The sequence below is a fragment of the Lissotriton vulgaris genome, chromosome 1_1 (genome assembly GCF_964263255.1).
Source record: "Lissotriton vulgaris chromosome 1_1, aLisVul1.2, whole genome shotgun sequence".
In the NCBI taxonomy this organism is placed as follows: Eukaryota; Metazoa; Chordata; class Amphibia; order Caudata; family Salamandridae; genus Lissotriton; species Lissotriton vulgaris.
In genome coordinates, this window is record NC_141685.1 from 1,368,483,655 (window position 1) to 1,368,506,964 (window position 23,310).

General features: G+C 40.0%; 5 non-coding genes across 5 annotated transcripts; all 5 read right to left on the reverse strand.

Moving 5' to 3' along the window:
- Positions 1-673: 673 nt before the first annotated feature.
- Positions 674-755, reverse strand: TRNAS-AGA (transfer RNA serine (anticodon AGA)). The gene has a single exon. It is a non-coding gene; the product is annotated as a tRNA-Ser (tRNA).
- Positions 756-11,139: 10,384 nt separating this feature from the next.
- TRNAN-GUU (transfer RNA asparagine (anticodon GUU)) lies at positions 11,140-11,211 on the reverse strand. The gene has a single exon. It is a non-coding gene; the product is annotated as a tRNA-Asn (tRNA).
- A 7,225-nt stretch (positions 11,212-18,436) lies between these two features.
- TRNAC-ACA (transfer RNA cysteine (anticodon ACA)) lies at positions 18,437-18,519 on the reverse strand. Its single transcript has one exon. It is a non-coding gene; the product is annotated as a tRNA-Cys (tRNA).
- Positions 18,520-20,018: 1,499 nt separating this feature from the next.
- On the reverse strand, positions 20,019-20,090 carry TRNAH-GUG (transfer RNA histidin (anticodon GUG)). The gene has a single exon. It is a non-coding gene; the product is annotated as a tRNA-His (tRNA).
- Positions 20,091-22,961: 2,871 nt separating this feature from the next.
- On the reverse strand, positions 22,962-23,033 carry TRNAH-GUG (transfer RNA histidin (anticodon GUG)). Its single transcript has one exon. It is a non-coding gene; the product is annotated as a tRNA-His (tRNA).
- Between the last annotated feature and the right edge of the window lie 277 nt (positions 23,034-23,310).

Below are 23,310 nucleotides of genomic sequence, written 5' to 3' on the forward strand. Positions count from 1 at the left end.
AAAGGCTTGTTAAATTTGTTGCTTTTCAAATTCACGTCTGACAACAAGACAAAGGAACATTGGAGCATCAGACGCTTTGGAAAGTAGCCACCAACCACAGAGAAAGAGAGAAAGAAGGAAAAGACAGTATGAGGTGTGGAGAAAACAGCAGCAGGTACAAGGAGCTCAAATGAGATTAATGGCTCCTAAATAGAGCACATAAAGGAACAGTTACAAATCTAAGAAAAGGGAAATAAAAGGCTAGGAAAAAACACAGAAAGAGCCTCTAGATGAAATTCTCTTCCAGGGACAGCAGGTTAAGAGAAATTACACAGGGAGCAGTTAAGCTTGTAACACGGGGGAGAATAGAAAAGAAAATGCAGTTTTATGAAGTGTGTTTGCCTAATCCAGCTAGCACTTTTATTTTATTTCTCTATTTGCTTCTTTTATTGGTAAAGTAAGTTTCAAGTGCATGCACATGTATGACCGAGAGAGCCAGGGTATAATAATTTGAAGCGTTTGCACCAGCGCTAATGAAGGACGAGAGTTATAGCAAAGATATGAAAGGGGGAGCGATAATAAATATGTGATATGGCAATAGTGACACCAAAATAAGCCACCTATTTATAAAACTGACATGGAAGAAATACTAAAGGTTAACTTCTGAAATTGTAGCCGATGTTAAAAAGATCCTCGTTGTCGGCAGGATTCAAACCTGCGCGGGGAGACCCCAATGGATTTCTAGTCCATCGCCTTAACCACTCGGCCACAACAACTGACTGTAAGGTGTCTGCACATAATCTGCATGCAAGTTTTCAAGGTGTCCCACAGCAAATTCCTCATATTCTGCAACGCACTTTTTAAAAATAATGTTTTTTTCAGCAGGCACATTCTCTCCTAAAAACAAAAATTGCATGCGTATATCTCTAGTTTGGAATACCATAGGCTTGCATGCATGCTCTCATGGGTCACTCGAGTTTTTTGGACCCTATTGCACTCTGTTTTCGTGCTGCTTTTAGTATATGGCCCATATTACAGAAGTCTACCATCTTTGAGTATTTGAGGCTCCTTTGTAAGTGCTTTATATTTTTTCCTTGAGGAGCTATATAATAAAGGGGTCCGGGAAAGATTGCATTTATGGAAGATAAAAGAAGGCCCACTTGTCTCACCAAATGCTGTAGAGAAACCTGATGTTTTACTCATGTTATCCTTAGTTCGTTTTTGTTAGACCTTGGATTCTTAAGGTGGTCCCAACCCCACCTTATTGCTTTTCACCTCCGCATTTTGCGGTATCTTTTTGTTGGCCTTAGGACTCTGATCACTTTATCGCTACTAATCAGTGCTGAAGTGCACGTGCTTCTTCCCTAATCATGTGTATAATTGGAGTGTACCTGACTGACAGATTTAATTTACTTGAAAGCCCCTTGTAAAGTGGTATACCATATACCCAGGGACTGATTGTGCCGCCCAAAGAAATAGCATTTGAAACCTGTTTCAAGCCTGCTACTGCAGTGCCTGTGCTGCAGTGTACTGCCACTTCGACTTGGCATTTAAAACTACTTTCCAAGCCTTACACTCCAATTTTATTACATATCAGTAACCCCTAAGGTAGGCCCTAGGTAGTCCTAGGGTCATCATGCTATGTAAGTAAAAGGTAAGACATGTACTGTGGTAGTTTGTATGTCCTAGTAGTATCAAACAGTCTATTACATGTTTCACTACTGTGAGGTCTGCCCCTCTCATAGGTTAGCATTGGGTATTCCCTTACACTTTTTTGGGGGTAATTCCATATCAGAGAGGAGAAGCTTTATTTATTTATTGATAAATCCTATCTACTGGTGAGGTTGGATTTAATCTTACTATTGTATAAATGCCATTTTTAGAGAGTGAGCATTTCTCTGCACTTACTGCTCTATTTGCATGAAAACCTGTCTTCAATTGACGTCTGGATTGGGCTGCGAGACAGCTACATATGTGCATTCCCTGTAGACAGCCACAACACAGGTCACTCAACTGCAACTGCATTCATCTGCATTCTGATTGGCCTGGGGGAGAGCTCCGCTCCCCTTACCGCAAATATGTTCAAGAACGATAATTTATGTCAGTAAGTACAGTATACCTACATCTTATAATCATGTGTGTTTAAATAATTTGTCGTTAGATCGTTTAAATATTGAAAAGGATCTGTTTTTAATAGACATTTTACAAAAACAACTGGTACATTTGGGAATTCTGTAAAGGAAAAACCCAACTGCCGTGACATTGCCAACCACAATGCCTTGACTCGGATTCGAACCGAGGTTGCTGCGGCAACAGCGCAGAGTACTAACCACTATACGATCACGGCGAGCTACTTGGGCTCAATAACGTACAGAGACATGAAGAAATTATAATTCGGAACACTCAGGGCTACTCCTGTGAGAGGCTGAATGTGTTCATTGCTTCCTCATTCCTTATACAAAGGCTTTATCTCCTCAGTGGTTGATAGGCTGAAAACGTTTCCTGGCCGCCTGCTTGTGAACTGGCAGGAGTCAAAGATCACACATACACTGGTGGGCCTGTGATGGGACACCAATGCAGAGAAACACACCTGGCGCAGATATTCTATTCTGTTTATTAGACCTGCATCTCCACTGTACCTCCTCAAGCCATCTGTATGTGAAGCAAGAAAGAGTTAAGGAGCGGTCCATCTACACTTTTATTGGGAGGATGCTGCCGTGAGCTCCTCCCAGCTAATCACACAAACAGCAGTAAAGCAAGATAACTACACTGTTAGGGGGGACTGCATGGTTAGGTTTTTGAGGAATTATTGAAACTGACCTCAGTGACCCATAATCAGAGCTGTGGCTAATGACTGCATGCCTAATTATGATGAAGCAAGCACCATGGCTCGTAGGGGCCCCACAACACACTTTTCTTAGCTCATTGAATTAAAGTATAAACTTCTGCCATGTGTGAGTGGTAAAGGCTTGTTAATTTTGTTGCTTGTCAAATTCACGTCTGACAACAAGACGAAGGAACATTGGGGCATCAGACGCTTTGGAAAGTAGCCACCAACCGCAGAGAAAGAGAGAAAGAGGGAAAAAACAGTATGAGGTGTGGAGAAAACAGCAGCAGGTACAAGGAGCTCAAATGAGATTAATGGCGCCTAAATAGAGCACGTAGAGGGACAGTTACAAATCTAAGAAAAGGGAAAGAAAAGACTAGGAAAAAACACAGAAACAGCTTGTAGATGAAATTCTCTTCCAGGAACAGCAGGTTAAGAGAAATTACACAGGGAGCAGTTAAGCTTGTAACACGGGGTAGAATAGAAAAGAAAATGCAGTTTTATGAAGTGTGTTTGCCTAATCCAGCTAGCACTTTTATATTATTTCTCTATTTGCTTCTTTTATTGGTAAAGTAAGTTTCAAGTGCATGCGCAGGTATGACCGAGAGAGCCAGGGTATAATAATTTGAAGCGTTTGCACCAGCGCTAATGAAGGACGAGAGTTATAGCAAAGATATGAAAGGGGGGGCGATAATAAATATGTGATATGGCAATAGTGACACCAAAATAAGCCACCTATTTATAAAACTGACATGGAAGAAATACTAAAGGTTAACTTCTGAAATTGTAGCCGATGTTAAAAAGATTCTCGTTGTCGACAGGATTCGAACCTGCGTGGGGAGACCCCAATGGATTTCTAGTCTATTGCCTTAACCACTCGGCCACAACAACTGACTGTAAGGCATGTGCACATAATCTGTATGCAAGTTTTCAAGGTGACCCACAGCAAATTCCTGATATTCTGCAATGCACTTTTTAAAAATAATGTTTTTTTCAGCAGGCACATTCTCTCCTAAAAACAAAAATTGCATGCGTATATCTCTAGTTTGGAATACCATAGGCTTGCATGCATACTCTCATGGGTCACTCAAGTTTTTTGGACCCTATTGCACTCTGTTTTCGTGCTGCTTTTAGTATATGGCCCATATTACAGAAGTCTACCATCTTTGAGTATTTGAGGCTCCTTTGTAAGTGCTTTATATTTTTTCCTTGAAGAGCTATATAATAAAGGGGTCCGGGAAAGATTGCATTTATGGAAGATAAAAGAAGGCCCACTTGTCTCACCAAATGCTGTAGAGAAACCTGATGTTTTACTCATGTTATCCTTAGTTCGTTTTTGTTAGACCTTGCATTCTTAAGGTGGTCCCAACCCCACCTTATTGCTTTTCACCTCCTCATTTTGCTGTATCTTTTTGTGGGCCTTAGGACTCTGATCACTTTATCGCTACTAATCAGTGCTGAAGTGCACGTGCTTCTTCCCTAATCATGTGTATAATTGGAGTATACCTGACTGACAGATTTAATTTACTTGAAAGCCCCTTGTAAAGTGGTATACCATATACCCAGGGAGTGATTGTGCCGCCCAAAGAAATAGCATTTCAAACCTGTCTCAAGCCTGCTACTGCAGTGCCTGTGCTGCAGTGTACTGCCACTTCGACTTGGCATTTAAAACTACTTGCCAAGCCTTAAACTCCAATTTTATTACATATCAGTAACCCCTAAGGTAGGCCCTAGGTAGTCCTAGGGGCATCATGCTATGTAAGTAAAAGGTAAGACATGTACTGTCCTAGCTTGGAAAACGAAAACAGATCAATCCAGAAACAATATTTTAAACATATATAATCAGGATCAATCAACCGTCTCTTCAGATGATGTCGCAATAAGAAAGGAATTCTTCAATTTCTTCACTTCAATATATAAGGAGGACACAAATCCAACAGAAGAAGAAATTGAAAATTACCTTGAAAAGATCCAACTCCCGCATTTGACGGAGGAAGAGGCAGAGCTTATGAATTCTGAAATAACAGTAGAAGAAGTAAGGAGCGCCATAAGTCAACTAAAGAAAGGAAAAGCGGCAGGTCCAGACGCATTGCTCAACAAATTTTATACCGCACTGAAAGAAACACTAATCGAACCTCTAACTGAAACGATGAACAAGATATATCTGGAACATGAAATGATCCCAGACTCATGGAACGATGCCACGATAAGCATACTGCTTAAACCAGGAAAAAACCCAAAGATCTGCGCATCATATAGACCAATATCGCTCCTAAATTGCGATTATAAGATCTTCATGAACATAATAGCAAAAAGAGTATCTAAAGTTATGCCTAAATTAATCGATCAGGACCAAAATGGTTTTATAAAAGGCAGACAGATACAAGAAATCACGCATGAACTAATAGCAACAATCGACATAGCGATACTGGAAAATCTACCTCTTACACTTATCACATATGATGCCGCCAAAGCTTTCGATCGTGTAAATTGGGCTTTTCTAATCAAAAGCATAGAGAAAAGCAAGTTCAGTTTCAACTTCATCCACATGGTTAGAGAAATTTATTCGAACCCAAGAACAAAGGTAGCTGTCAACGGCAACCTTACAGAAAATATTGAGATCCAAAGAGGCACAAGTCAGGGATGTCCTTTATCTCCATTACTTTTTAATTTATATATTGAACCCTTGGCATGCTCCATTAGAAATAACATCAATATCACACCTTTCAGATATTTACAATGGACAAGGAAAGTAGCGCTCTACGCAGATGACCTAGTGGTGTTCACGGATAATTACAATTTCTCTAAAATGGCAATTGATGAAGAAATGAATAAATTTGGAAAAGTTTCAGGATATCTGATAAATACTGACAAAACGGAGATAATGAGCTGGAACTCACAATTAACTTCACCGCTTTTGAAGGATAAAATAAAATATTTAGGAATTACCATAACACAAGATCTTGGGAAACTAGCGGAAATAAATCTCAACCTAATTATGAATGAATCGAGAAGGCTCTTCAAAATCTGGTCAGGTCTACCATTAAGCTTTTTCGGTAAATCTAATATAATTAAAATGTCAATTATTCCAAAATTTACCTATCTTTTCAATAACATTCCATTAGAATTCGAGAAGGATGCCCTAAAAAAAATACAAGGAGAAATATCTAGCTTTATTTGGTCATCAAAGAGTGCAAGAATTTCATGGAATAAACTCAGGAGAAAGAGGGAACAAGGGGGCATAGCAAGTCCAGATTTATATGAATATTACAGATCCTTCCAATTCAAAAACGCTAGAGTCTTACTGAAAGCACACCAAGCATATCCAATATACTTGCAATACCTGACAAATGGCGAAGATTATTTCCTCTTCAAGTTTGGCCACCCGAAATTTTTCAAAAAAGTCAAACTAAAAGTTCTGAAGAATGCCGTCAAGATCTGGAATCAAATAAGATCCATTACACAGATTCCATATTATAGTAATATGGCACCAATTTGGGACTCCCCAGGCACCCCTGACTGTTTAAAAGACTTTTTATCAAAACCACTTAGGCAGCATGGCATTGAAAAATGGGGACAACTTTTATCTGGACACTCCCTGATATCATGGGATCATTTGCAAATAATTACAGACCGCAAAATTTCAAAATTTAAATATTATCAACTGAGCAGTTGGGTAAGCAACATTCCAAAGGGAGCCTCAGATCCGGAAAACCTAGAACCAGAAATGGTGGGTGAAACGGTATTAAAGAAGGAAGTATCAAAATGGTATTGGGCATTAATTGAAACAGAAAAAGAAGAATTAACAACTGCTGAAAAAATATGGAAGAAAGACTTACAATATGAAGCTTCAGACCTTTGTCAATTCTGGAAAAAATCAGTAGAAAAATGTTGGTTATGTGTAAAGGCCGCCCCACTAAAGAGGAATCACCTTTTCTCTATACACAGAGCGTACTGGACCCCCAAAAAGTTATCAAAGTTCAAAGGAACTTCCGTAAAATCATGCAGCAAATGCGGAGAGGAAAAAGCGGATGATATACATATGTTCTGTGGGTGCCCCTCGCTCACACAATATTGGCAAGAAATTGGTAAGACTCTAACCGCAATACTGGCAACTCCAATAACTGTGAGTATTATTTTAATTATTTTTGGGATATATTGCACTACTCAACTGAATCAGATAAAGTTAGACAATCACCAAGAAAACTTATTATTTGTCATGATCTTGTTAGCTCGCAGAGAGATTTGTATTAATTGGACAAAACCGGTTCCCCCAACACATGAAAGCTGGTTAAACACGGCAATAAGAATTAGTAGTCTAGATAGAAAAGGGAAACAACCCAAAAAAATGAAATACTGGGAGATCCTGGAAAATTATATTAAATCTAGACAATAATCAATAATCTCTTCCTGCCAGAGGCCCCTTTGCCGGTTTCCCTTTTTCTTTTCTTTTCTCTTTTTTTCTTTACTTTTTTTTCTTTTTTTTTTTTTTCTAATTCCAATGATTAAGCGGACAATAATTCCTGGCATGACTTGAAGTCTGTCAAACATCCAAAGGGTCACATAACTCCTGAAACAGTGGAATTATTGAGTAAGATGGAGGTGTGCAGAGGAGAACTGATCAGATCAAGAACGAGGCCTACCCCTTGTACCTCCCGATAGACGATCAGGGGCAGTTTTGTGAAACACCTTGTTCAGATGTGTATGATCCCCCAAACGCCTTTCTTTTCTTTTTACTTAACCCGCAAAATGAGGATAAAAAAAAAAAAAAAAGACATGTACTGTGGTAGTTTGTATGTCCTAGTAGTATCAAACAGTCTAGTACATTTTTCACTACTGTGAGGTCTGCCCCTCTCATAGGTTAGCATTGGGTATTCCCTTATACTTTTTGGGGGGTAATTCCATATCAGAGAGGAGAGGCTTTATTTATTTATTGATAAATCCTATCTACTCGTGAGGTTGGATTTAATCTTACTATTGTATAAATGCCATTTTTAGAGAGTGAGCATTTCTCTGCACTTACTGCTCTATTTGCATGAAAACCTGTCTTCAATTGACGTCTGGATTGGGCTGCGAGACAGCTACTTATGTGCATTCCCTGTAGACAGCCACAACACAGGTCACTCAACTGCAACTGCATTCATCTGCATTCTGATTGGCCTGGGGGAGAGCTCCGCTCCCCTTACCGCAAATATTTTCAAGAACGATAATTTATGTCAGTAAGTACAGTATACCTACATCTTATAATCATGTGTGTTTAAATAATTTGTTGTTAGATCGTTTAAATATTGAAAAGGATCTGTTTTTAATAGACATTTTACAAAAACAACTGGTACATTTGGGAATTCTGTAAAGGAAATACCCAACTGCCGTGACATTGCCAACCACAACACCGTGACTCGGATTCGAACCGAGGTTGCTGCGGCCACAACGCAGAGTACTAACCACTATACGATCACGGCGAGCTACTTGGGCTCAATAACGAACAGTGACATGAAGAAATTATAATTAGGAACACTCAGGGCTACTCCTGTGATAGGCTGAATGTGTTCATTGCTTCCTCATTCCTTATACAAAGGCTTTATCTCCTCAGTGGTTGATAGGCTGAAACCGTTTCCTGGCCGCCTGCTTGTGAACTGGCAGGAGTCAAAGATCATACATACACTGGTGGGCCTGTGATGGGACACCAATGCAGAGAAACACACCTGGCGCAGATATTCTATTCTGTTTATTAGACCTGCATCTCCCCTGTACCTCCTCAAGCCATCTGTATGTGAAGCAAGAAAGAGTTAAGGAACGGTCCATCTGCACTTTTATTGGGAGGATGCTGCCGTGAGCTCCTCCCAGCTAATCACACAAACAGCAGTAAAGCAAGATAACTACACAGTTAGGGGGGACTGCATGGTTAGGTTTTTGAGGAATTATTGAAACTGACCTCAGTGACCCATAATCAGAGCTGTGGCTAATAACTGCATGCCTAATCATGATGAAGCAAGCACCATGGCTCGTAGGGGCCCCACAACACACTTTTCTTAGCTCATTGAATTAAAGTATAAACTTCTGCCATGTGTGAGTGGTAAAGGCTTGTTAAATTTGTTGCTTTTCAAATTCACGTCTGACAACAAGACGAAGGAACATTGGAGCATCAGACGCTTTGGAAAGTAGCCACCAACCGCAGAGAAAGAGAGAAAGAGGGAAAAGACAGTATGAGGTGTGGAGAAAACAGCAGCAGGTACAAGGAGCTCAAATGAGATTAATGGCGCGTAAATAGAGCACATAAAGGAACAGTTACAAATCTAAGAAAAGGGAAATAAAAGGCTAGGAAAAAACACAGAAAGAGCCTGTAGATGAAATTCTCTTCCAGGGACAGCAGGTTAAGAGAAATTACACAGGGAGCAGTTAAGCTTGTAACACGGGGGAGAATAGAAAAGAAAATGCAGTTTTATGAAGTGTGTTTGCCTAATCCAGCTAGCACTTTTATTTTATTTCTCTATTTGCTTCTTTTATTGGTAAAGTAAGTTTCAAGTGCATGCACAGGTATGACCGAGAGAGCCAGGGTATAATAATTTGAAGCGTTTGCACCAGCGCTAATGAAGGACGAGAGTTATAGCAAAGATATGAAAGGGGGAGCGATAATAAATATGTGATATGGCAATAGTGACACCAAAATAAGCCACCTATTTATAAAACTGACATGGAAGAAATACTAAAGGTTAACTTCTGAAATTGTAGCCGATGTTAAAAAGATCCTCGTTGTCGGCAGGATTCGAACCTGCGCGGGGAGACCCCAATGGATTTCTAGTCCATCGCCTTAAGCACTCGGCCACAACAACTGACTGTAAGGCGTGTGCACATAATCTGCATGCAAGTTTTCAAGGTGTCCCACAGCAAATTCCTCATATTCTGCAACGCACTTTTTAAAAATAATGTTTTTTTCAGCAGGCACATTCTCTCCTAAAAACAAAAATTGCATGCGTATATCTCTAGTTTGGAATACCATAGGCTTGCATGCATGCTCTCATGGGTCACTCAAGTTTTTTGGACCCTATTGCACTCTGTTTTCGTGCTGCTTTTAGTATATGGCCCATATTACAGAAGTCTACCATCTTTGAGTATTTGAGGCTCCTTTGTAAGTGCTTTATAATTTTTTCCTTGAAGAGCTATATAATAAAGGGGTCCGGGAAAGATTGCATTTATGGAAGATAAAAGAAGGCCCACTTGTCTCACCAAATGCTGTAGAGAAACCTGATGTTTTACTCATGTTATCCTTAGTTCGTTTTTGTTCGACCTTGGATTCTTAAGGTGGTCCCAACCCCACCTTATTGCTTTTCACCTCCGCATTTTGCGGTATCTTTTTGTTGGCCTTAGGACTCTGATCACTTTATCGCTACTAATCAGTGCTGAAGTGCACGTGCTTCTTCCCTAATCATGTGTATAATTGGAGTGTACCTGACTGACAGATTTAATTTACTTGAAAGCACCTTGTAAAGTGGTATACCATATACCCAGGGACTGATTGTGCCGCCCAAAGAAATAGCATTTCAAACCTGTTTCAAGCCTGCTACTGCAGTGCCTGTGCTGCAGTGTACTGCCACTTCGACTTGGCATTTAAAACTACTTTCCAAGCCTTACACTCCAATTTTATTACATATCAGTAACCCCTAAGGTAGGCCCTAGGTAGTCCTAGGGTCATCATGCTATGTAAGTAAAAGGTAAGACATGTACTGTGGTAGTTTGTATGTCCTAGTAGTATCAAACAGTCTATTACATTTTTCACTACTGTGAGGTCTGCCCCTCTCATAGGTTAGCATTGGGTATTCCCTTATACTTTTTGGGGGGTAATTCCATATCAGAGAGGAGAAGCTTTATTTATTTATTGATAAATCCTATCTACTGGTGAGGTTGGATTTAATCTTACTATTGTATAAATGCCATTTTTAGAGAGTGAGCATTTCTCTGCACTTACTGCTCTATTTGCATGAAAACCTGTCTTCAATTGACGTCTGGATTGGGCTGCGAGACAGCTACATATGTGCATTCCCTGTAGACAGCCACAACACAGGTCACTCAACTGCAACTGCATTCATCTGCATTCTGATTGGCCTGGGGGAGAGCTCCGCTCCCCTTACCGCAAATATGTTCAAGAACGATAATTTATGTCAGTAAGTACAGTATACCTACATCTTATAATCATGTGTGTTTAAATAATTTGTCGTTAGATCGTTTAAATATTGAAAAGGATCTGTTTTTAATAGACATTTTACAAAAACAACTGGTACATTTGGGAATTCTGTAAAGGAAAAACCCAACTGCCGTGACATTGCCAACCACAATGCCGTGACTCGGATTCGAACCGAGGTTGCTGCGGCAACAACGCAGAGTACTAACCACTATACGATCACGGCGAGCTACTTGGGCTCAATAACGTACAGAGACATGAAGAAATTATAATTCGGAACACTCAGGGCTACTCCTGTGATAGGCTGAATGTGTTCATTGCTTCCTCATTCCTTATACAAAGGCTTTATCTCCTCAGTGGTTGATAGGCTGAAAACGTTTCCTGGCCGCCTGCTTGTGAACTGGCAGGAGTCAAAGATCACACATACACTGGTGGGCCTGTGATGGGACACCAATGCAGAGAAACACACCTGGCGCAGATATTCTATTCTGTTTATTAGACCTGCATCTCCACTGTACCTCCTCAAGCCATCTGTATGTGAAGCAAGAAAGAGTTAAGGAGCGGTCCATCTACACTTTTATTGGGAGGATGCTGCCGTGAGCTCCTCCCAGCTAATCACACAAACAGCAGTAAAGCAAGATAACTACACAGTTAGGGGGGACTGCATGGTTAGGTTTTTGAGGAATTATTGAAAATGACCTCAGTGACCCATAATCAGAGCTGTGGCTAATGACTGCATGCTTAATTATGATGAAGCAAGCACCATGGCTCGTAGGGGCCCCACAACACACTTTTCTTAGCTCATTGAATTAAAGTATAAACTTCTGCCATGTGTGAGTGGTAAAGGCTTGTTAATTTTGTTGCTTTTCAAATTCACGTCTGACAACAAGACGAAGGAACATTGGGGCATCAGACGCTTTGGAAAGTAGCCACCAACCGCAGAGAAAGAGAGAAAGAGGGAAAAGACAGTATGAGGTGTGGAGAAAACAGCAGCAGGTACAAGGAGCTCAAATGAGATTAATGGCGCCTAAATAGAGCACGTAGAGAGACAGTTACAAATCTAAGAAAAGGGAAAGAAAAGACTAGGAAAAAACACAGAAACAGCTTGTAGATGAAATTCTCTTCCAGGAACAGCAGGTTAAGAGAAATTACACAGGGAGCAGTTAAGCTTGTAACACGGGGTAGAATAGAAAAGAAAATGCAGTTTTATGAAGTGTGTTTGCCTAATCCAGCTAGCACTTTTATTTTATTTCTCTATTTGCTTCTTTTATTGGTAAAGTAAGTTTCAAGTGCATGCGCAGGTATGACCGAGAGAGCCAGGGTATAATAATTTGAAGCGTTTGCACCAGCGCTAATGAAGGACGAGAGTTATAGCAAAGATATGAAAGGGGGAGCGATAATAAATATGTGATATGGCAATAGTGACACCAAAATAAGCCACCTATTTATAAAACTGACATGGAAGAAATACTAAAGGTTAACTTCTGAAATTGTAGCCGATGTTAAAAAGATTCTCGTTGTTGACAGGATTCGAACCTGCGTGGGGAGACCCCAATGGATTTCTAGTCTATTGCCTTAACCACTCGGCCACAACAACTGACTGTAAGGCATGTGCACATAATCTGTATGCAAGTTTTCAAGGTGACCCACAGCAAATTCCTGATATTCTGCAATGCACTTTTTAAAAATAATGTTTTTTTCAGCAGGCACATTCTCTCCTAAAAACAAAAATTGCATGTGTATATCTCTAGTTTGGAATACCATAGGCTTGCATGCATACTCTCATGGGTCACTCAAGTTTTTTGGACCCTATTGCACTCTGTTTTCGTGCTGCTTTTAGTATATGGCCCATATTACAGAAGTCTACCATCTTTGAGTATTTGAGGCTCCTTTGTAAGTGCTTTATATTTTTTCCTTGAAGAGCTATATAATAAAGGGGTCCGGGAAAGATTGCATTTATGGAAGATAAAAGAAGGCCCACTTGTCTCACCAAATGCTGTAGAGAAACCTGATGTTTTACTCATGTTATCCTTAGTTCGTTTTTGTTAGACCTTGCATTCTTAAGGTGGTCCCAACCCCACCTTATTGCTTTTCACCTCCTCATTTTGCTGTATCTTTTTGTGGGCCTTAGGACTCTGATCACTTTATCGCTACTAATCAGTGCTGAAGTGCACGTGCTTCTTCCCTAATCATGTGTATAATTGGAGTATACCTGACTGACAGATTTAATTTACTTGAAAGCCCCTTGTAAAGTGGTATACCATATACCCAGGGACTGATTGTGCCGCCCAAAGAAATAGCATTTCAAACCTGTCTCAAGCCTGCTACTGCAGTGCCTGTGCTGCAGTGTACTGCCACTTCGACTTGGCATTTAAAACTACTTGCCAAGCCTTAAACTCCAATTTTATTACATATCAGTAACCCCTAAGGTAGGCCCTAGGTAGTCCTAGGGGCATCATGCTATGTAAGTAAAAGGTAAGACATGTACTGTCCTAGCTTGGAAAACGAAAACAGATCAATCCAGAAACAATATTTTAAACATATATAATCAGGATCAATCAACCGTCTCTTCAGATGATGTCGCAATAAGAAAGGAATTCTTCAATTTCTTCACTTCAATATATAAGGAGGACACAAATCCAACAGAAGAAGAAATTGGAAATTACCTTGAAAAGATCCAACTCCCGCATTTGACGGAGGAAGAGGCGGAGCTTATGAATTCTGAAATAACAGTAGAAGAAGTAAGGAGCGCCATAAGTCAACTAAAGAAAGGAAAAGCGGCAGGTCCAGACGCATTGCCCAACAAATTTTATACCGCGCTGAAAGAAACACTAATCGAACCTCTAACTGAAACGATGAACAAGATATATCTGGAACATGAAATGATCCCAGACTCATGGAACGATGCCACGATAAGCATACTGCTTAAACCAGGAAAAAACCCAAAGATCTGCGCATCATATAGACCAATATCGCTCCTAAATTGCGATTATAAGATCTTCATGAACATAATAGCAAAAAGAGTATCTAAAGTTATGCCTAAATTAATCGATCAGGACCAAAAGGGTTTTATAAAAGGCAGACAGATACAAGAAATCACGCATGAACTAATAGCAACAATCGACATAGCGATACTGGAAAATCTTCCTCTTACACTTATCACATATGATGCCGCCAAAGCTTTCGATCGTGTAAATTGGGCTTTTCTAATCAAAAACATAGAGAAAAGCAAGTTCGGTTTCAACTTCATCCACATGGTTAGCGAAATTTATTCGAACCCAAGAACAAAGGTAGCTGTCAACGGCAACCTTACAGAAAATATTGAGATCCAAAGAGGCACAAGTCAGGGATGTCCTTTATCTCCATTACTTTTTAATTTATATATTTAACCCTTGGCATGCTCCATTAGAAATAACATCAATATCACACCTTTCAGATATTTACAATGGACAAGGAAAGTAGCGCTCTACGCAGATGACCTAATGGTGTTCACGGATAATTACAATTTCTCTAAAATGGCAATTGATGAAGAAATGAATAAATTTGGAAAAGTTTCGGGATATCTGATAAATACTGACAAAACGGAGATAATGAGCTGGAACTCACAATTAACTTCACCGCTTTTGAAGGATAAAATAAAATATTTAGGAATTACCATAACACAAGATCTTGGGAAACTAGCAGAAATAAACCTCAACCTAATTATGAATGAAACGAGAAGGCTCTTCAAAATCTGGTCAGGTCTACCATTAAGCGTTTTCGGTAAATCTAATATAATTAAAATGTCAATTATTCCAAAATTTACCTATCTTTTCAATAACATTCCATTAGAATTCGAGAAGGATGCCCTAAAAAAAATACAAGGAGAAATATCTAGCTTTATTTGGTCATCAAAGAGTGCAAGAATTTCATGGAATAAACTCAGGAGAAAGAAGGAACAAGGGGGCATAGCACGTCCAGATTTATATGAATATTACAGATCCTTCCAATTCAAAAACGCTAGAGTCTTACTGAAAGCACACCAAGCATATCCAATATACTTGCAATACCTGACAAATGGCGAAGATTATGTCCTCTTCAAGTTTGGCCACCCGAAATTTTTCAAAAAAGTCAAACTAAAAGTTCTGAAGAATGCCGTCAAGATCTGGAATCAAATAAGATCCATTACACAGATTCCATATTATAGTAATATGGCTCCAATTTGGGACTCCCCAGGCACCCCTGACTGTTTAAAAGACTCTTTATCAAAACCACTTAGGCAGCATGGCATTGAAAAATGGGGACAACTTTTATCTGGACACTCCCTGATATCATGGGATCATTTGCAAATAATTACAGACCGCAAAATTTCAAAATTTAAATATTATCAACTGAGCAGTTGGGTAAGCAACATTCCAAAGGGAGCCTCAGATCCGGAAAACCTAGAACCAGAAATGGTGGGTGAAACGGTATTAAAGAAGGAAGTATCAAAATGGTATTGGGCATTAATTGAAACAGAAAAAGAAGAATTAAAAACTGCTGAAAAAATATGGAAGAAAGACTTACAATATGAAGCTTCAGACCTTTGTCAATTCTGGAAAAAATCAGTAGAAAAATGTTGGTTATGTGTAAAGGCCGCCCCACTAAAGAGGAATCACCTTTTCTCTATACACAGAGCGTACTGGACCCCCAAAAAGTTATCAAAGTTCAAAGGAACTTCCGTAAAATCATGCAGCAAATGCGGAGAGGAAAAAGCGGATGATATACATATGTTCTGTGGGTGCCCCTCGCTCACACAATATTGGCAAGAAATTGGTAAGACTCTAACCGCAATACTGGCAACTCCAATAACTGTGAGTATTATTTTAATTATTTTTGGGATATATTGCACTATTCAACTGAATCAGATAAAGTTAGACAATCACCAAGAAAACTTATTATTTGTCATGATCTTGTTAGCTCGCAGAGAGATTTGTATTAATTGGACAAAACCGGTTCCCCCAACACATGAAAGCTGGTTAAACACGGCAATAAGAATTAGTAGTCTAGATAGAAAAGGGAAACAAACCAAAAAAATGAAATACTGGGAGATCCTGGAAAATTATATTAAATCTAGACAATAATCAATAATCTCTTCCTGCCAGAGGCCCCTTTGCCGGTTTCCCTTTTTCTTTTCTTTTCTCTTTTTTTCTTTACTTTTTTTTTTTTTTTTTTTCTAATTCCAATGATTAAGCGGACAATAATTCCTGGCATGACTTGAAGTCTGTCAAACATCCAAAGGGTCACATAACTCCTGAAACAGTGGAATTATTGAGTAAGATGGAGGTGTGCAGAGGAGAACTGATCAGATCAAGAACGAGGCCTACCCCTTGTACCTCCCGATAGACGATCAGGGGCAGTTTTGTGAAACACCTTGTTCAGATGTGTATGATCCCCCAAACGCCTTTCTTTTCTTTTTACTTAACCCGCAAAATGAGGATAAAAAAAAAAAAAAGACATGTACTGTGGTAGTTTGTATGTCCTAGTAGTATCAAACAGTCTAGTACATTTTTCACTACTGTGAGGTCTGCCCCTCTCATAGGTTAGCATTGGGTATTCCCTTATACTTTTTGGGGGGTAATTCCATATCAGAGAGGAGAGGCTTTATTTATTTATTGATAAATCCTATCTACTCGTGAGGTTGGATTTAATCTTACTATTGTATAAATGCCATTTTTAGAGAGTGAGCATTTCTCTGCACTTACTGCTCTATTTGCATGAAAACCTGTCTTCAATTGACGTCTGGATTGGGCTGCGAGACAGCTACTTATGTGCATTCCCTGTAGACAGCCACAACACAGGTCACTCAACTGCAACTGCATTCATCTGCATTCTGATTGGCCTGGGGGAGAGCTCCGCTCCCCTTACCGCAAATATTTTCAAGAACGATAATTTATGTCAGTAAGTACAGTATACCTACATCTTATAATCATGTGTGTTTAAATAATTTGTTGTTAGATCGTTTAAATATTGAAAAGGATCTGTTTTTAATATACATTTTACAAAAACAACTGGTACATTTGGGAATTCTGTAAAGGAAATACCCAACTGCTGTGACATTGCCAACCACAACACCGTGACTCGGATTCGCACCGAGGTTGCTGCGGCCACAACGCAGAGTACTAACCACTATACGATCACGGCGAGCTACTTGGGCTCAATAACGTACAGTGACATGAAGAAATTATACTTAGGAACACTCAGGGCTACTCCTGTGATAGGCTGAATGTGTTCATTGCTTCCTCATTCCTTATACAAAGGCTTTATCTCCTCAGTGGTTGATAGGCTGAAACTGTTTCCTGGCCCCCTGCTTGTGAACTGGCAGGAGTCAAAGATCATACATACACTGGTGGGCCTGTGATGGGACACCAATGCAGAGAAACACACCTGGCGCAGATATTCTATTCTGTTTATTAGACCTGCATCTCCCCTGTACCTCCTCAAGCCATCTGTATGTGAAGCAAGAAAGAGTTAAGGAACGGTCCATCTGCACTTTTATTGGGAGGATGCTGCCGTGAGCTCCTCCCAGCTAATCACACAAACAGCAGTAAAGCAAGATAACTACACAGTTAGGGGGGACTGCATAGTTAGGTTTTTGAGGAATTATTGAAACTGACCTCAGTGACCCATAATCAGAGCTGTGGCTAATAACTGCATGCCTAATCATGATGAAGCAAGCACCATGGCTCGTAGGGGCCCCACAACACACTTTTCTTAGCTCATTGAATTAAAGTATAAACTTCTGCCATGTGTGAGTGGTAAAGGCTTGTTAAATTTGTTGCTTTTCAAATTCACGTCTGACAACAAGACGAAGGAACATTGGAGCATCAGACGCTTTGGAAAGTAGCCACCAACCGCAGAGAAAGAGAGAAAGAGGGAAAAGATAGTATGAGGTGTGGAGAAAACAGCAGCAGGTACAAGGAGCTCAAATGAGATTAATGGCGCATAAATAGAGCACATAAAGGAACAGTTACAAATCTAAGAAAAGGGAAATAAAAGGCTAGGAAAAAACACAGAAAGAGCCTGTAGATGAAATTCTCTTCCAGGGACAGCAGGTTAAGAGAAATTACACAGGGAGCAGTTAAGCTTGTAACACGGGGGAGGATAGAAAAGAAAATGCAGTTTTATGAAGTGTGTTTGCCTAATCCAGCTAGCACTTTTATTTTATTTCTCTATTTGCTTCTTTTATTGGTAAAGTAAGTTTCAAGTGCATGCACAGGTATGACCGAGAGAGCCAGGGTATAATAATTTGAAGCGTTTGCACCAGCGCTAATGAAGGACGAGAGTTATAGCAAAGATATGAAAGGGGGAGCGATAATAAATATGTGATATGGCAATAGTGACACCAAAATAAGCCACCTATTTATAAAACTGACATGGAAGAAATACTAACGGTTAACTTCTGAAATTGTAGCCGATGTTAAAAAGATTCTCGTTGTCGGCAGGATTCGAACCTGCGCTGGGAGACCCCAATGGATTTTGTAGTCCATCGCCTTAACCACTCGGCCACAACAACTGACTGTGAGGCTTGTGCACATAATCTGTATGCAAGTTTTCAAGGTGTCCCACAGCAAATTCCTGATATTCTGCAATGCACTTTTTAAAAATAATGTTTTTTTCAGCAGGCACATTCTCTCCTAAAAACAAAAATTGCATGCGTATATCTCTAGTTTGGAATACCATAGGCTTGCATGCATACTCTCATGGGTCACTCAAGTTTTTTGGACCCTATTGCACTCTGTTTTCGTGCTGCTTTTAGTATATGGCCCATATTACAGAAGTCTACCATCTTTGAGTATTTGAGGCTCCTTTGTAAGTGCTTTATAATTTTTTCCTTGAAGAGCTATATAATAAAGGGGTCCGGGAAAGATTGCATTTATGGAAGATAAAAGAAGGCCCACTTGTCTCACCAAATGCTGTAGCGAAACCTGATGCTTTACTCATGTTATCCTTAGTTCATTTTTGTTAGACCTTGCATTCTTAAGGTGGTCCCAAACGCACCTTATTGCTTTTCACCTCCGCATTTTGCTGTATCTTTTTGTTGGCCTTAGGACTCTGATCACTTTATCGCTACTAATCAGTGCTGAAGTGCACGTGCTTCTTCCCTAATCATGTGTATAATTGGAGTATACCTGACTGACAGATTTAATTTACTTGAAAGCCCCTTGTAAAGTGGTATACCATATACCCAGGGACTGATTGTGCCGCCCAAAGAAATAGCATTTCAAACCTGTCTCAAGCCTGCTACTGCAGTGCCTGTGCTGCGGTGTACTGCCACTTCGACTTGGCATTTAAAACTACTTGCCAAGCCTTAAACTCCAATTTTATTACATATCAGTAACCCCTTAGGTAGGCCCAGGTAGTCCTAGGGGCATCATGCTATGTAAGTAAAAGGTAAGACATGTACTGCGGTAGTTTGTATGTCTTAGTAGTATCAAACAGTCTATTACATTTTTCACTACTGTGAGGTCTGCCCCTCTCATAGGTTAGCATTGGGTATTCCCTTATACTTTTTGGGGGGTAATTCCATATCAGAGAGGAGAAGCTTTATTTATTTATTGATAAATCCTATCTACTGGTGAGGTTAGATTTAATCTTACTATTGTATAAATGCCATTTTTAGAGCGTGAGTATTTCTCTGCACTTACTGCTCTATTTGCATGAAAACCTGTCTTCAATTGACATCTGGATTGGGCTGCGAGACAGCTACAGATGTGCATTCCCTGTAGACAGCCACAACACAGGTCACTCAACTGCAACTGCATTCATCTGCATTCTGATTGGCTTCGGGGAGAGCTCCGCTCCCCCCACCGCAAATATGTTCAAGAACGATAATTTATGTCAGTAAGTACAGTATACCTACATCTTATAATCATGTGTGTTTAAATAATTTGTCGTCAGATCGTTAAAATATTTAAAAGGATCTCTTTTTAATAGACATTTTACAAAAACAACTGGTACATTTGGGAATTCTGTACAGGAAAAACCCAACTGCGGTGACATTGCCAGCCACAATGCCGTGACTCGGATTCGAACCGAGGTTGCTGCGGCCACAACACAGAGTACTAACCACTATACGATCACGGCGAGCTACTTGGGCTCAATAATACCGTGACATGGAGAAATTATAATTCGGAACACTCAGGGCTACTCCTGTGATAGGCTGAATGTGTTCATTGCTTCCTCATTCCTTATACAAAGGCTTTATCTCCTCAGTGGTTGATAGGCTGAAACCGTTTCCTGGCAGCCTGCTTGTGAACTGGCAGGAGGCAAAGATCACACATACACTTGTGGGCCTGTGATGGGACACCAATGCAGATAAACACACCTGGCGCAGATATTCTATTCTGTCTATTAGACCTGCATCTGCCCTGTACCTCCTCAAGTCATCTGTATGTGAAGCAAGAAAGAGTTAAGGAACGGTCCATCTACACTTTTATTGGGAGGATGCTGCCGTGAGCTCCTCCCAGCTAATCACACAAACAGCAGTAAAGCAAGATAACTACACAGTTAGGGGGGACTGCATGGTTAGGTTTTTTGAGGAATTATTGAAACTGACCTCAGTGACTCATGATCAGAGCTGTGGCTAATGACTGCATGCCTTATTATGAATGAGCAAGCACCATGGCTCGTAGGGGCCCCACAATACACTTTTCTTAGCTCATTGAATTAAAGTATAAACTTCTGCCATGTGTGAGTGGTAAAGGCTTGTTAATTTTCTTGCTTTTCAAATTCACGTCTGAAAACAAGATGAAGGAACATTGGGGCATCAGACGCTTTGGAAAGTAGCCACCAACAGCAGAGAAAGAGAGAAAGAGGGAAAAGACAGTATGAGGTGTGGAGAAAACAGCAGCAGGTACAAGGAGCTCAAATGAGATTAATGGCGCCTAAATAGAGCACGTAAAGGAACAGTTACAAATCTAAGAAAAGGGAAAGAAAAGACTAGGAAAAAACACAGAAAGAGCTTGTAGATGAAATTCTCTTCCAGGAACAACAGGTTAAAAGAAATTACACAGGGAGCAGTTAAGCTTGTAACACGGGGGAGAATAGAAAAGAAAATGCCGTTTTATGAAGTGTGTTTGCCTAATCCAGCTAGCACTTTTAATTTATTTCTCTATTTGCTTCTTTTATTGGTAAAGTAAGTTTCAAGTGCATGCACAGGTATTACTGAGAGAGCCAGGGTATAATAATTTGAAGCGTTTGCACCAGCGCTAATGAAGGACGAGAGTTATAGCAAAGATATGAAAGGGGGAGCGATAATAAATATGTGATATGGCAATAGTGACACCAAAATAAGCCACCTATTTATAAAACTGACATGGAAGAAATACTAAAGGTTAACTTCTGAAATTGTAGCAGATGTTAAAAAAAGATCTCCTTGTCGGCAGGATTCGAACCTGCGCGGGGAGACCCCAATGGATTTCTAGTCCATCGCCTGAACCACTCGGCCACAACAACTGACAGTAAGGCGTGTGCACATAATCTGTATGCAAGTTTCCAAGGTGTCCCACAGCAAATTCCTGATATTCTGCAATGCACTTTTTAAAAATAATGTTTTTTTCAGCAGGCACATTCTCTCCTAAAAACAAAAATTGCAGGCGTATATCTCTAGTTTGGATTACCATAATCTTGCATGCATACTCTCATGGGTCACTCAAGTTTTCTGGACCCTATTGCACTCTGTTTTCGTGCTGCTTTTAGTATATGGCCCATATTACAGAAGTCTACCATCTTTGAGTATTTGAGGCTCCTTTGTAAGTGCTTTATATTTTTTTCCTTGAAGAGCTATATAATAGAGGGGTCCGGGAAAGATTCCATTTATGGAAGATAAAAGAAGGCCCACTTGTCTCACCAAATGCTGTAGAGAAACCTGATGTTTTACTCATGTTATCCTTAGTTCATTTTTGTTAGACCTTGCATTCTTAAGGTGGTCCCAACCCCACCTTATTGCTTTTCACCTCCGCATTTTGCTGTATCTTTTTGTTGGCCTTAGGACACTGATCACTTTATCGCTACTAATCAGTGCTGAAGTGCACGTGCTTCTTCCCTAATCATGTGTATAATTGGAGTATACCTGACTGACAGATTTAATTTACTTGAAAGCCCCTTGTAAAGTGGTATACCATATACCCAGGGACTGATTGTGCCGCCCAAAGAAATAGCATTTCAAACCTGTCTCAAGCCTGCTACTGCAGTGCCTGTGCTGCAGTGTACTGCCACTTCGACTTGGCATTTAAAACTACTTGCCAAGCCTTAAACTCCAATTTTATTACATATCAGTAACCCCTAAGGTAGGCCATAGGTAGTCCTAGGGGCATCATGCTATGTAAGTAAAAGGTAAGACATGTACTGTGGTAGTTTGTATGTCCTAGTAGTATCAAACAGTCTATTACATTTTTCACTACTGTGAGGTCTGCCCCTCTCATAGGTTAGCATTGGGTATTCCCTTATACTTTTTGGGGGGTAATTCCATATCAGAGAGGAGAAGCTTTATTTATTTATTGATAAATCCTATCTACTGGTGAGGTTGGATTTAATCTTACTATTATATGAATGCCATTTTTAGAGAGTGAGCATTTCTCTGCACTTACTGCTCTATTTGCATGAAAACCTGTCTTCAATTGACGTCTGGATTGGGCTGCGAGACAGCTACATATGTGCATTCCCTGTAGACAGCCACAACACAGGTCACTCAGCTGCAACTGCATTCATCTGCATTCTGATTGGCCTGGGGGAGAGCTCCGCTCCCCTTACCGCAAATATGTTCAAGAACAATAATTTATGTCAGTAAGTACAGTATACCTACATCTTATAATCATGCGTGTTTAAATAATTTGTCGTTTGATCGTTTAAATGTTGAAAAGGATCTGTTTTTAATAGACATTTTACAAAAACAACTGGTACATTTGGGAATTCTGTAAAGGAAAAACCCAACTGCCGTGACATTGCCAACCAAAATGCCGTGACTCGGATTCGAACCGAGGTTGCTGCGGCCACAACGCAGAATACTAACCACTATACGATCACGGCGAGCTACTTGGTCTCAATAAGGTACAGTGACATGAAGAAATTATAATTCGGAACACTCAGGGCTACTCCTGTGATAGGCTGAATGTGTTCATTGCTTCCTCATTCCTTATACAAAGGCTTTATCTCCTCAGTGGTTGATAGGCTGAAACCGTTTCCTGGCAGCCTGCTTGTGAACTGGCAGGAGGCAAAGATCACACATACACTTGTGGGCCTGTGATGGGACACCAATGCAGATAAACACACCTGGCGCAGATATTCTATTCTGTCTATTAGACCT